Raw genomic sequence first — 14,023 nt, forward strand, 5'->3', positions numbered from 1 at the left:
GTCACAGTAGATATGGGAGTCAGTTGAAGGCAAACTACAAATTTGTTTATTCAATAATGGGGAAGGCCTTATATAACCTCCTTCCAGCACCCAGTCTGTGTCCCAGTCTGGTGGCATTGCATGGTCATCCCTCATTGGCTGGGCATGTGCAGGAACTCTGACAGCTCCTATTGATAAGCCCTCAGGCAGACTCCAGATTGGCTCATAGAAAGTATGTTACATGCATGCCTTGGCAACTGGTCTGGGCCAATTTCCTCCACCCTATGGGCCTGTCCTACTACACATAGGGAAATATATTAGTTAGGACAAGTGTATGAGAGTCCTGACTAGTAAAAAAAAGGAGGACTAAAAACTAAACTTATACTTTCCTAGTTTCACCCTTTCCATGTTTATAACCTGCCCAACATAAGACAGGGTCTTGGTCTCACTATGTAGACTTGGCTGTCCTGGAACTCACTATGTAGAGCTGGCTGGCCTCAGACTCATAGAGATTCACCTGCCTCTGCCTCTTGAGTGTTGAGATTACAAGTATGTGCCAGCCACCACACTTATCTAGAAGTTAGTACTTCCATTATAGACATACTGAGCCATATTACTAGGCCCTAGCCATTCTGGTTTTGATGGATGTTTGGGTAGTTAATGGATTGATCCATTTATCAGTGAGCTACTGTAGGCATCCTATAAACATTCTTATATGTGTCTTGTGAGGGAATTCTTATACATTTCTCCACAAAGGAGTGGAACTGCTTGGTGTACCTATAGCCACTGTGTTCTTGACTCTTGGGGCTTGGTTTAGGGTTTTATTTGTCTCGATTTGCACCTGCTGTGGGATGTTCTGTATGTCAAATGTGTTGCTCTGGTTGGTTAGTAAATAAAACACTGATTGGCCAGTAGCCAGGCAGGAAGTATAGGCGGGACAAGCAGAGAAGAGAATTGGGGGAAGTGGAAGGCTGAGCGGAGAGACCCGCCTGCCGCCACCATAACGAGCGAGATGTAAGGTACTGGTAGACCACGAGCCACATGGCAACTCATAAATTAATAGAAATGGGTTAATTGAAGATAGAAAAAGTAGACAACAAGAAGCCTGCCGCAGCCATACAGTTTATAAGTAATATAAGTGTCTGAATGATTATTTTATAAATGGACTGTGGGACTTCAGGGGCTTGGTGGGAGCTGGAGAGAAAAACTCCAGCTACATGCACCTACTTCAGAAAGTTTCCAGACGCCGATGAGGGGAGAAACTGGTTTACCCACTAAATAAGATATTAATATTAAAGAACCAAGGATATGGAATTTCTAATACATTTATTTTTGTGCTTATTTTCCATTTATTGATTATTAATCTAGCCTAGCACCATTCTCTAGATATAAGCAAATAATAGAAAACACAGCCCCATGTCTGGCCATCAATAAGGCATACTGAATGATTCAAATGCAATTAGGCAGGAAGTGCTTGGCACAGGATTGGGCACTCACTGAGGGCGCAGGGGCACTTCTCCACACCTCACATAATGCCATTTCCACTCTTCTCCTTCAAGAACCTCCTTTCCTCCTTCCCCTGCCCTGACACCCATCACTGTGTTCTAGAAAAGCTCCAGAGAGCTTTTCTAGTTAAATGTCCATCTAGAAGATTTCACCCAGCCAGCCTTATTTCCTCCTGATATAATACAAAGACTATACATCTTGCTTTCTGTATTGAGTTTCCCATACCTGCCTTTACACCTCAGGATGTGACAGGAGAGCTAAAGACCCCACCCTGCTCTTAAAAGTCCCCAGTGTTGGGTTATAATAGTAGCTGTGTGCTCACATCACACTCTACAATGTTGGGCGAGAAGCTGAAACTATTCTGTAGGTGGAAGTTTCTGTCCCACAAACTGCTCCCAAGTAACCACACAGAGGCTTAGTATTAACTATAAATGCTCGTCAGTAGCTCAGGCTTGTTACTAAATCTTACATTTTCCATTAACCCATATGTTTATCTATGCTTTGCCATGTGGCTTGGTGCCTTTTCTCAGTATGGCATGTCCATCTTGCTTCTTTCTGTGTCTGCTTGCCATTTTTGTCTCTGTCTTTCTGTCTCTGACTCTGCCATTTTCCTCAGCATTCTCTGCTTGGATCTCCACCTAACCTTATCCTGTCCAGCTATTCGCCAGTCAGCTTCTTTATTAAACTAATCACAGTGACATATACTCACACAGTGTAAAGGGACATTCCACACTATTCTGCTCTGTACTTCTTCCTCACGGACCCAGCCCTTGTCCTGCTTTCTTGTTCACCCCTTAAAAATCAGTCCAGTGATTTCCCCTATACACGCTGATCCATCCACCCTGTCTTACTTCACCACGTAGGAACTCTCTGCTGGGTTAGGGATTTGGCCATCTTCCATTGTGGTCTTGTGTGCCCCCTAATCTTACAGGTTGAAATCTTAGTCTCCAAGGTGGTGATGTTAGAAGGTGAGACTTTGTGGGGGAGACTGGGGACCCAGGTTGGGGCCCTGGTGAATGAGATTAATACCTGCTGTGATTTGGGTCCATTGTGTGAAAGTCTTGGTCACTTGCTGAGAGGCAGTGGTCTAGTATGCCTCTTTAGATCATGAACGGGTGCCCCTGGAGGGATTATGGGAGGCCAGACTTCCTGTTTGGCGAAGTGATCTTTTCCACATACACAGGAAAAAGAGGTAAATTTTTACATTATGGCCTCTGTGGCAATTGGTCTTATTTTACTCCTTTTTCATGTCCAAGGCTTCAACATACCCAGAGGGAGCAGAAATAAATCTTTCCAGAACATAGCAAGCCAAAGTAGCCTTTCTAGATGGATGCTGAAGAGAGAAAGGCTTGGACTCATTTGAGCCAAGCATCCTGCCTGCTGGCTACATTGGGGAGGCTTGGGAAAAGGATTCTTGGACAAACAGGGAATGACTAGGTCTTCCAACAGTGACCTTGTGTAGAGAGCTGCGCACAGCTGCACCCATAAGATGGCGCCGGCTTCCGCCCCCACCTTCCCGATGGTGAGTGCTCTCGGGAGTAAACAACTCCATATTTGGCTTAGTCCTAGGATCTGGCCTGCTTCCGTGAACCTGGACCTATCCGCAGTGCCCACGTGGCAGGCTGGGGTTGGCCACCCAGGGGGTATTTAGGTCGTGGGCAGCTTTCCCCCCCGGGGTCAGATTGTTCAAGGTTCCTGAGTAAACTGCTGAAAGAAGAGCTTGGTGTTGCGTCTTCCTTGCTGGTCGAGGCGGTCGTGACAACCTTGGGTGAATCAGTGAAAACTGTTTTCTCATATCAACATTAATAGAGTTGAACCAGCAAAGAGATCCCCACTGGGTTTTTGTTTTGTTTTGTTTTGTTTTGTTTTGTTTTCAAGACAGGGTTTCTCTGTGTTGTTTTTGGTGCCTGTCCTAGAACTCACTCTGTAGACCAGGCTGGCCTCGAACTCACAGAGATCTGCCTGACTCTGCCTCCTGAGTGCCAGGAATAAAGGGGTACACAGCACTGCCGCCCAGCTGCCCATTGGGCTGTATATCTATATTAGTATTCAATCTGAAAGAAAATCTAGAAAAAAATTGAGCAGGTCTAATAATTGGATGTATATACTCTATTTTAAATCAGGGTCTATAGTCCTGGACATTTCTGAGAAACTTCATGGATTTTTCTCCTGTTTTTGTTTGTTTGTTTGTTTTATTTTGTTTTTTAAATTGTAGTCATTAGCTCTAAATTGTATCTTAGCTTGTAATCTTAACTCTGTATTAAATATGATATATCTCATGACTGATAAGAGGCTAATGTAATAATATCATGGAGATGTTTTCAGTTAATTGAAAAGAAAAATTTGAGACCGTTTCTCTAATCTGAAACCCACATTGGCCTGATATTTGCGAGTCTCCTGCCTCAGCTTCCAACTTGCTGAGATTACAAAAATGTACCACCATTTCTGGCTTGAACTTTTTTGGTGGGTAGGGGATAGAGTCTCATAGATCCCAGAATGGCCTCAAACTCCTTGACTCCTTGTATAGCTGAATTCCTGAGCCTGCAGCTTCTGCCTCCTAAGAGCTATTCGTGTGTGTCACACATTCGGCTTTAGCTTGAATATTTTATTTCTGTATTTTCATGTGGTCATGATGTCTGTCAGATTTTGTCTCTGGGGGCAGTTGTAGGAGCTCTACCTTTCTGAGGCCACAAACACACTTTCACAGATTTGCTAACATCTGGGCCATGTCAGGCCTTTGACTTAGGAACCAGTAACCAGAGGCACAAATTTGAGACCAAGTGAGAAGCAAGCCATGGGATGAAGAGAAGGTGGAGGACCCTGGTTGGATGGGAGTTGATGAAGACATGGGGATGGACTCACGTACAGTGTTTGAGGAAGTGATGACACGCAGCATCAGCAGCTATATGCTTCCAAATAACTTCAATAAATGCTTTTCTGGCCTAAACCAGTTATGGTGAATTCTGTTGCCAGCAACGGAGAGCACTGAGATAGAGTGTGTTTCCCAAGAAACCTTCTTTTCATCCAGACTCTCAATCGTTACTTTCTAAGGCAAAAACAAACAAACAAAAAAATCTTCTGGTTGTTTGTCTTTAACTGAAAACCTTTTCTACTCCATAAAATACTAGGGAGAATGCTTTCGCAAACAGTCACTTATTCACTCAACGAACCTTATGCTCAGATCTGAAAATGACCCTATACTTCATAAGGCACAACTGTGTCTCCAAGAGTCCAAACTGCTTTAACTCTGGACAGTGGCTCTGGGAAGATGTCTTGAGTAGTTATGCCTATATAAATAAGGACTCCCCCTGTCCTAGGCAAATGTTTTACCCCATGGAATCCCTATGTCCCCAGGAGTCAGTGCGGTTTTTATTCCTAAAGATGAGAGATAAGCAGCTTGCCAAAACTAGGGCCCTTGTCTGGAGCACCTTGTTGGAGGTTGTAGAGCTGGGGGCAGAGGTGGTCTGGCCCCTGCAGAGGCACCCACTTGGAATCCTTAGCTCCTTCATGGCAGGCCTTCCTAGTCACTGAGAACCTCATTTCTGTTCTTCATGCTCTTCGCTCTGGTTGTGAAGCTGGATGCCAGTGACACCTGTAAGGATGCCAGGGCCCTCTTGCTCTTTAAAGACACAAAACTGAGACCACAGTTTTCCCTCCATTTCTTTGGTGAGGTTTGAAGGGGGCCAGAACTTTCAGAAGGATTGCTTGGGATGCTTAGCAACAGCCCCCCCACCACACCCCTACCCCCACTCACAACTGTCACACAACTGTGTGTGGTGGGGGAGACATTGTCAAGCTCAGAGCTTGGCTAGATGGCAGTACAAGGGGCTGATCCTCAGACTGAAAAAGAGGAGGAGAGGGAGAAGGGGAAGGGGGAAGAGGGGAGGGAAGGAGACAGAGAGAGAGAGAGAGAACGAGAACAAGGTCTTTTAAATTGGTCTTATAATAATTTTAAATGGTCTTATAATAAAAACCCAGAGCCAGATATTGGGGTAAATGCTGAAAGATCAGAGAGACAAAGGAACAAGCCACTTCTCGCCTCAGCAACTCCACGATTCTCTGACTGAATGCCTGCCTCTGAGTCCTCAGCCAAAAATCCTGTTCCTGTCTCCTCCTGCCTTACATGCCTTTCTCTGCCCAGCAATATCACTTCCTGTCTCCACCTTCTTAGTACTGGGATTAATGGCCTGCGTGCTTCCTAAATACTGGTATTAAAGGTGTGTGCCACCACTGCCTGGCTCTGTTTTTCTTTCAGACTGGATTAATCTTGTGTAGTCCAGTGTGGCCTTGAACTCACAGAGATCCAGATCTGCCTCTGCCTCCTGAGTGCTAGGATTAAAGGTGTGTGCCACCACTGCCTGGCCCCTATGTTTAATCTAGTGGCTGGCTCTGTCCTCTGATCTTCAGGCAAATTTTATTAGAGTACAACAAATTATCGCCACACCACTGTTCTATTATGGTCCAGAAAAGGATCCAAAAAGAAGCAAAGAAAAGAAAGTCACAGTGCTTTGGCTCCAGGGTGAGCACTCTGGCCCAAGTGGAGGGTATAAAGCAGGACTGTGAGAGACCTGGGGCCATCAGCAGCAGGCCCACATGTCTCCTAATAGCCTTAAATGTGTGTTAACTAGGAAGAACAATAGGCAGAAAGGAAGAAACACACTAGAGAGGAGTGCCGGTGGTTGCTTTCTGCCCCTAAAATCATGGTAGCTGCATGGACGGCTTCCTAGGCACGGAAAACACCCGGCTGTCATGGCTGGAGATCAACTTTCCTTCATCTCCCACTCAGCACGTTATGGTCTACCAGTCTTGCTGTTACTGTACTTGTTTGGTGGCCCACATTCATCTTTTAGGAGAAGGGTTAGAAAGGCCATGTTGGCTTTTCTTTTTAAAGACTTAAAAATAGTTCCTGGTGGTGAGGGGGCCAGATTGGAGAAGGGCTGGGCTATGACTAAAGCTCATTATCTACATGTATGAAAATATCATGGTATGTACTCACTCATAAGTGGTTACTAGATACAAAGCAAAGAACAATCAGACTGCAACCCACAGAACCATGGAGGCTACATAGAAGGGGGGACCCTAGGATGACTGTGGCTTATAATAAGCTTTGGTTTTACTCAATCACTGGGTAAGCCTCAGTGAAACATTTCACTATTAGGTTAAGAATTTGTACTGTAACAAGCTGATAATAGAAAAATAAATAAACAAACAAATAACTAAATAAATGAATGAATAAAAATAAATAAACAAATAAATAAATAGATAGATAGATAGATAGATAGATAGATAAAAATGGGGAAAAAATATACATTCCTATCCCACTGCCCCAACTAAAATCTTTACACTACAACCTATAAATTCACACTTCTAAAAATATTCCCCAAGTCTTCAAATATTTTTTTTCTCACTAATTCTCACTTTAAGCCTTGGGAAGAACCATAAGCTAATGTTTATGTTCTTACACACTGCTAAGGACTTCTTTTGAGAAAGGGCTGCTAAAAGTCAACTTACTCTGAACTAGGCCTTCACCTACACAACACCCGAGACAAGACAACAGTTGGCTTCTACAGTTCCTAACCACCTAGAAGTTCCAAGTTGTCCTTGACTTGAGACTTATCACGTAGTATCAGGATCTCCAGCCTAATTGTAGTTTACCTCCAGGTGCTCTCTGAAGCGAAGTATTCAGGAATTCTCAGTGCAATTATAAAATTGTTGTTGTGCTTTGTTTGAAAAAAACATTTAAAAAAATAAAAATTAAAAAAAGAAAATATCACAGTGAGACTCACTACTTTGTACAATTAACACTCTCTAATCAAATGTTATCAACAGTACAAATGGCATGTTAGAAAAATACACCACAAGTTTATGTCTTCTTATTTACTTTATGTTTTGTTAAAGATACCTTACATACTTGTTCAGTTGGAACCTCCAGCTCGCCCTTGCATGATCCAGAAAGCCCCATTGCTGTCTCTCCAAACCCCACCCACTCAGAGATTATCCAAACAAAGGGAATGTTTTTTAAAACTCTTTACTCTTTTGGGGAGGCCTGCTACCCAGCTCCCAAATAAATCACATGGAATCTTATTCTTACTTATAAATGCCCGGCCTTAGCTTGGCTTGTTTCTAGTCAGCTTTTCTTAAATTATCCCATCTACCTTTTGCCTTTGGGCTTTCATCCTTCTCTGTTATATACACCTTCCTATACTTCCTACTCCATGGCCTGCTGTGTAGCTGGGCGGCTGACCCTTATGTCCTTTCTTCTTCTCTTCTTACTCCTCCATCCATTTTCTTTCCCAGACTTCTCCTCCTGTTTATTCCCTCTGCCTGCCAGCCCTGCCTATTTCTCTCTCCTACCCAGCTATTGACAGATGTAGGCCCTCCCTGGGTGATCAGCTTATGGCTTTTCCTGGGTCTGGGAGTTGCCTGCCAATAAGCCTGTCACAGAAGCTGTGTCTGGGCCTCTAAGCCTGTCGTGGCAGCTGTGTGGTCAAGCTGTTTTGGGGCTCCTCCACAATTACACGCCTGTAATCCCAGCACTTGGGAAACAGAGGCAGAAGTATTGACACAAGCAAGTTGGGGCTAGCATGCTCTACATATGGAGAGCTATTGGAACAAAAACAAATGAACAAAAACACCAAGGGGCTGATGATATGGCTCCAATCAGGAAAGAACATATCACATAAGTATGAGGACCTGATTTTGGATCCCAGCACACATGTCAAAGCATGGTACAATGGCATGTGTCTGTAACTCCAGTGCTGGAGGGGTGGGCATGTGACAGTGTGTGTGTGTGTGTGTGTGTGTGTGTGTGTGTGTGTGTGTGTGTGAAGTGTGGAGACAGATCTATCCCTGGTGCCTTATTGGCCAGCCATTTTTATTGAATTATCAAGGCCCTGTCTTCTAGTAGAGGAAGACATCTCTGCCTTGCACACATGCATTTCCACAAACCCACAGGAACACATGCATGGACCACATGTGGGTGCCTGCACACACATGCACAAAACCAGCCAACCAAACACGCAAACAAACAAAAATAGTCGTCCCTACATTTTAGGCCATATTTTAAATATTAATGTTGCATCTTTAAGGGGCCTGTTTTCCATTGCTCATCTTAAGTCCTAGCTCTTCCCTCTAACACTTTCCCATCTGCTCTGGTCTGGGCCGTCTTTCCACCTGATCCATCCACTTGTCCAGCCTGCCATTCCTGATGCCCTCCACCCTGTCAACTATCACTTGAGGAACTTGCCTGGCTCCATTTGAAGACAGGAGCTATTATGCTCTACTGTTAAATATAAGTTTGTGTTCACTGTAAGATCTGAGTTGCTGGTTTTAAATTTGTTTCCTGGAGCCTGACCTGTCCCAACTCATGACCTTGATTTGTTTTTGAGAATGCCCTGACCCTCCCTAGCCGGCCCCCTCAATCACCCTCCCTAGTCACATGGCAACCACAAGGTATTTTGTGAGATTTTTCTAAACTTCCTTAATTGCTCCATTGTCTCGATTTTGCAAACCTACTTTGCAACCACTTGTGATTTTTACTCCTTAAAAGGGGTCCAAGAAATGCATTCTGGGCTGCTCTCTTTAACCCCACTTAGGAGGCAGCTGCTGGCCAGGTCTTGGGTGTCCCCCAAAACAAATCAAGCTTGCTTCAACTTTGCTCAAAATGTGGTAGTGGTCTTACTCTTGAACTGTGGGATTAACACTGTATTCTCAATGCCAGTGTCACTTAAGCCACCCAGTATGGTGCTGGTCTGTCATGTGTCCCAAGCTACCCATCCCTCTGTAGTACCCAAATGGCAGAGCCAGGAGGCCTAAACCGTGATGGCCAGAATTCTGCAGTCAGCCATCCCTGACCTCTCTAAGCCACTAGTAAAAAGCCCAAGGTCAGGCAGACGTGTGTTCTTCTAAAACTCTTCCCTGCCTTTTCATTATTGATTAGACAAAGCATGTGCCTGTCTTCAAGGTCGCTGACTGTACAGCCAAAACTGGGTTGCCTAACCTTTCCTGTGATTTTGCATAAGGTGTCAGACCATGGCTGTGGCCACTGAAAAGCAGGAATTGTTTTTCCAGCTGACCTTCACCTCTAGCTCCCGGCTTCCACCCCTCCCAGCTTCCACCCCTAGCTTCCCCTCATCTCTTCGATCCTTGGTTTCTACACCAGCTATTTGCTGGCTTGCATTTGTGATTCTCCCCACAGCAGGGTTTATCAGAGGGCCATCTGCTCTTCTTGATAACTCCAGGACAGCAAATATCTACCGTGGAACTGGGAAGAGCTGGTTCAAACCAGTTTTTCTTAGTTCACTGATCATCAGTCTTGTGGGGGGTTGCAGTTAACAATTACCTCCCTGTTGATTTTGTCCTACCAAACCAGAGTCTGTGGAAATCTTGCCTTTGAAAAAAAATCCCCTCACTTTTTGTACTAAAATATTTAAGGTAAATTATAAAGAATAATTTAACATTTAGTGTTCATTTTTAATTTTTTTCTCCAAAAAGTTAAGAACATGTTTCTGCATTACTAGAATGAATTCTGAGTCCTTATTATCTGGGTCATGTGCTAATTCCTCCTCCTGTTCCCACAGGACCGTTTCATAGACATCATTTCCCAAGCAGATACCCGTCTGCAACCAGACGGTGCATCAGTTAGTTATGAGTTGTCTCTTGGGGATGCTCAACTCCTTCTTATGAGATGTCGTAGGACCATCACATGACCTACAGATTTCCTCCCATGACCATCAAATTCCTCTAATAACAAACACAGCACAGTGTGTGCCCCTAACTACTACACCGCACTGTTAACAATGGAATTGCTGCACATGTTAAGTACAGGTGCAATCCCTGCCCCAGTCTGTGAATCTGCACTGCTTGCATCTACAGGTATGAAAACTCACAAGAACGTAGGACTGACTCTCTAGATGAACACCATGACATTGACACATAAAAGAAACTAGCTTCCTAGAAAACACGATTTACCTGATTACTTCCTTTGGTGGTATTTATCTTGTTCCTATGCCTCTATACTTCCCTTTGAATGTCTTCTTTAAAACTCATGTTGAGACAGTCTCCAAAGTCACATGTAATGCATTCAGAGAGAAGTCCTTTGTGATCCAGAATGTAGGAGGTCATAAAGGTGAGCCCCTCAAAATAGCATTAGTGGATTTAATAGAAGACAACTCCCAACTAACACCCTAGCTCTACCTCACATCTAATGCCCTCCACTATGCTCAGACACAACAAGACAGCCCTCACCATGTGTGGCCACCATGCCCTGGGACTTCCCAACCCCTGGAACCATTATTCTTTAGAAACACTCTCAGTCATAGTATTCATAGTATCCAGTTACAGCAAAGGAAAGTGGATAGGAACTTCCTATGTATTTTAAGTTGGCTTGAAAAGATTTCACTCTGGCATTCTTGGTTGCTATACATCATTGGCGGTGTGGACTTCCTGTTCTGTGCTATTACAGGAACTCATGCTATCTTGTTACCCCCCTCACATTCAGAAATTTTTATTTAACTTGTCAAACTAATTTATTTCCTGGAGAAGGTAATGCCTATCCATATAAACACATCCAGACTAAAATAGGGTGTGGGCGAAAAGGAACTCCTTGTCTGTCATTAGACTTTCAATCACCAATCTTTCTTCTAAGGAAGGGAAACGTTCCTTCCAGACATGTTCGATACTCACAGAGGGGTGCAGGCTTTCACATAACACATTTGGAATGTCCTTCTATTTCACAGCGTGCTGATCTAACATGTTCCCATCTGTGTCGGTGTGTGTGTGTGTGTGTGTGTGTGTGTGTGTGTGTGTGTATGTGAGTGTGTGTATGTGTGTGTTTACATGCATTCTTCTATCATCTTGAGGGCCCTAGGGATATCAAACTCAGGTCATCAGGCATGGTGACAAGTACCTTTACCTGCTGCTGAGCCATCTATCCAGCCTTAATGTATCCTTTTCAGTGACTCTATACTTTAATGTATGTAAATGTCTGAGAACTCACTAACTTACTGTTAGGTATTTAGGTGGTTTTCAGACATGCACCTTTGGACACACATGAAAATACATGCTACACCCTAGTAAGGAAATAACTCATACAAGGATGTGTAACTTGAAACTTTGGTAGATACAGGCAAACTGTTTTCCAAATAGTTTGCAGTATTTTTACATTCCTACATAATGTGTGTGTGTAGGGGTGCCAGTCACCTGCATCCTCATCAATATAAAGCATCATTAACTTCTTGGTCTTGTCAACACTGGTGGGAAAAAGGCACCTCACTGCTTTGCTGTGCGTTTCCCTCATCTCGAATGTGTTGCTTATCTTTTCTTGTGTTTAGTGGATTAAGGTAATCTGTTCTTTAATTTGTAAATCCAGGAAAGTCTCCAGTAGTCTAGTAAACATATGCAAATATTTGCAGCAGGAGTGTTAGCGCTTGGATTCTTCTGCCTATACACACACTATTCGCCATCTGCTGTCTCTCTGGCACCAGAAAGACATAAAGTAAGCCCTTGTTCACTCCTCCAATGAGGGCATGTCTGAGGGAGAGATGATTTCATCATTGCTTTTGATGGAATAGCCATTGAAATAATGCATCAAGAGGCATTGGTTTTGTTTTGTTTGAAAACCTTTAATGGTTCTGACCATTGAGTCTCAGGTCATGTGGGATACAAGTGGAGAAGCTGATCGAAGGGAGAGAGCCTGCTACCTGGGAAGGGAAGTCATGTTGGGCTTCCCAGGCTCTGTTAGGGACTGTGTGTGACTCCTCAGAAACGGCCCTGTGTGCTGGGCCAACGATTGCCAATCAAGCTCCCAGCCTGGAGCACCATCTCTTCCCTGTGTGCTGTGCTCCCCAAGCATCGGGTGACAGTGTCCTCTGCTGTACCTGGAGCAGTGGCCATCAAGCAGGCCCAGTGACACTATGGGTGCTGACCTAAGAGCTTTGTCTGGGTCCCAGCTGCGTATAGCTCCCTCTAATATCACCTTATTAAGACAAATAAAACAGAGTGGGGGGGGTCCTGAATATTGCTGCACCTCTCTTGTAATGTGTATATGAGCGGGTGGAGGGGGGGGGGGGAGGTTGGGCTAAAGTACTTCAGGATACCCTTCCTGGAGGAGTGCTTACTGATGCCCAATGCATTCCTCTCTACCCACTTACCTTTACCACCCCTAACCAGGGGATTTGTGTGTGTACACACAGTTAAACATTTTATGTAACAGTCTGGTTTTTTTCTTTTGTGGCTTTTTGTTCATGGAATTTTGGTCAAAACTTTGGTCAGCTTTAAATTGAGAGGGGGAGGGGAGAGAGAGAGAGAGAGAGAGAGAGAGAGAGAGCACTGGATGGTTGGTCAGTGGTCCCCACTTTTAACTATCGCTGATTTGAAATGCCCCTCTATGGTGCACTGCCCTCCACCATGCTTTTTTTTTTTTTTTTAAGATTTATTTATTATGTATACATAAGAGGGCACCAGATCTCATTACAGATGGTTATGAGCCACCAAGTGGGTGCTGGGGATTGAACTCAGGTCCTCTGGAAGAGCAGCCAGTGCTCCTAACCTCTGAGCCATCTCTCCAGCCTGTGCTGCTTTTTAATACAGATAGCCTGTGTATTTTTAATTTGATTTTATTCTTTTTATTTTACATGTATGCATGTTTTATGTGCACGCAAGTCTATGCCTGGCGCTCAAAGAGGCCAGAAGAGGGCATCAGATCCCCTGGAAATGGACTTACAGATGATTGTGGACCTCCATGTGGGTGCCAGGAATTGAACCCAAGGTCCTCTGGAAGAGTGACAGGTGCTCTTAACTACTGAGCCATCTCCTCAGGCCCACAGCCCCTGGCTTTCATTTTTCTGTTATTATTATTAGTGTTATTATTAGGCAGTGGTTGTTTGGCAATGCCACTATGCCTAGCCACCTTTCTTTTCTCTAATTTTACCTTGAGCTCTATAGCTTTGTCCCACACACCCACAAGAGTTTGCATGCCTCTTTCTCCTCAGTTCTGGTGGTATTTTTCCCTGAGGTCCTATGCCAGTGGTTCATCAGTTCAGAGCAACTGGACACCTTCCTTTGAGCAGGTGCATGCATTAATGGAAGCCTTCCTCTGCATCACACAGCAGCATCCCCCTTCAATAGTTTTGCATAGTTCATGTCAATTTTGTTCCTAGATAGTTCATTGTTTTGCTTAAATTTGAAATAAATAAACAAAAGAGTTCTCAAGTATATATAGAAAAGCAATGACCTTTGTGTATAGAAATTTAATAGTCATTGCTGGATTCTCTTATGGCCTGTAGTAGCCTTTTAGATAGTCACAAAGACTATCCAAAAGGATCAGGAAGTGCAGCCATTTCTTCTACCTGAACAACGTTTTCAGCTTTGCTTTTCTGATAGTTTAAATGATCAAATGTGTTGTCTAGTGCTGCCAGAACACAGCGAATAAGACAGGAAGTGCTGTGGTAAGTTCCAGGCTGTGTTTAGGGGGATAGTTTTTGGGTTTGTTTTTAATGGGGTTGAAATTCTGTCTCTTAATATGTCCTATTGTTATTTA

The sequence above is a fragment of the Onychomys torridus genome, chromosome 15 (assembly GCF_903995425.1).
Source record: "Onychomys torridus chromosome 15, mOncTor1.1, whole genome shotgun sequence".
In the NCBI taxonomy this organism is placed as follows: Eukaryota; Metazoa; Chordata; class Mammalia; order Rodentia; family Cricetidae; genus Onychomys; species Onychomys torridus.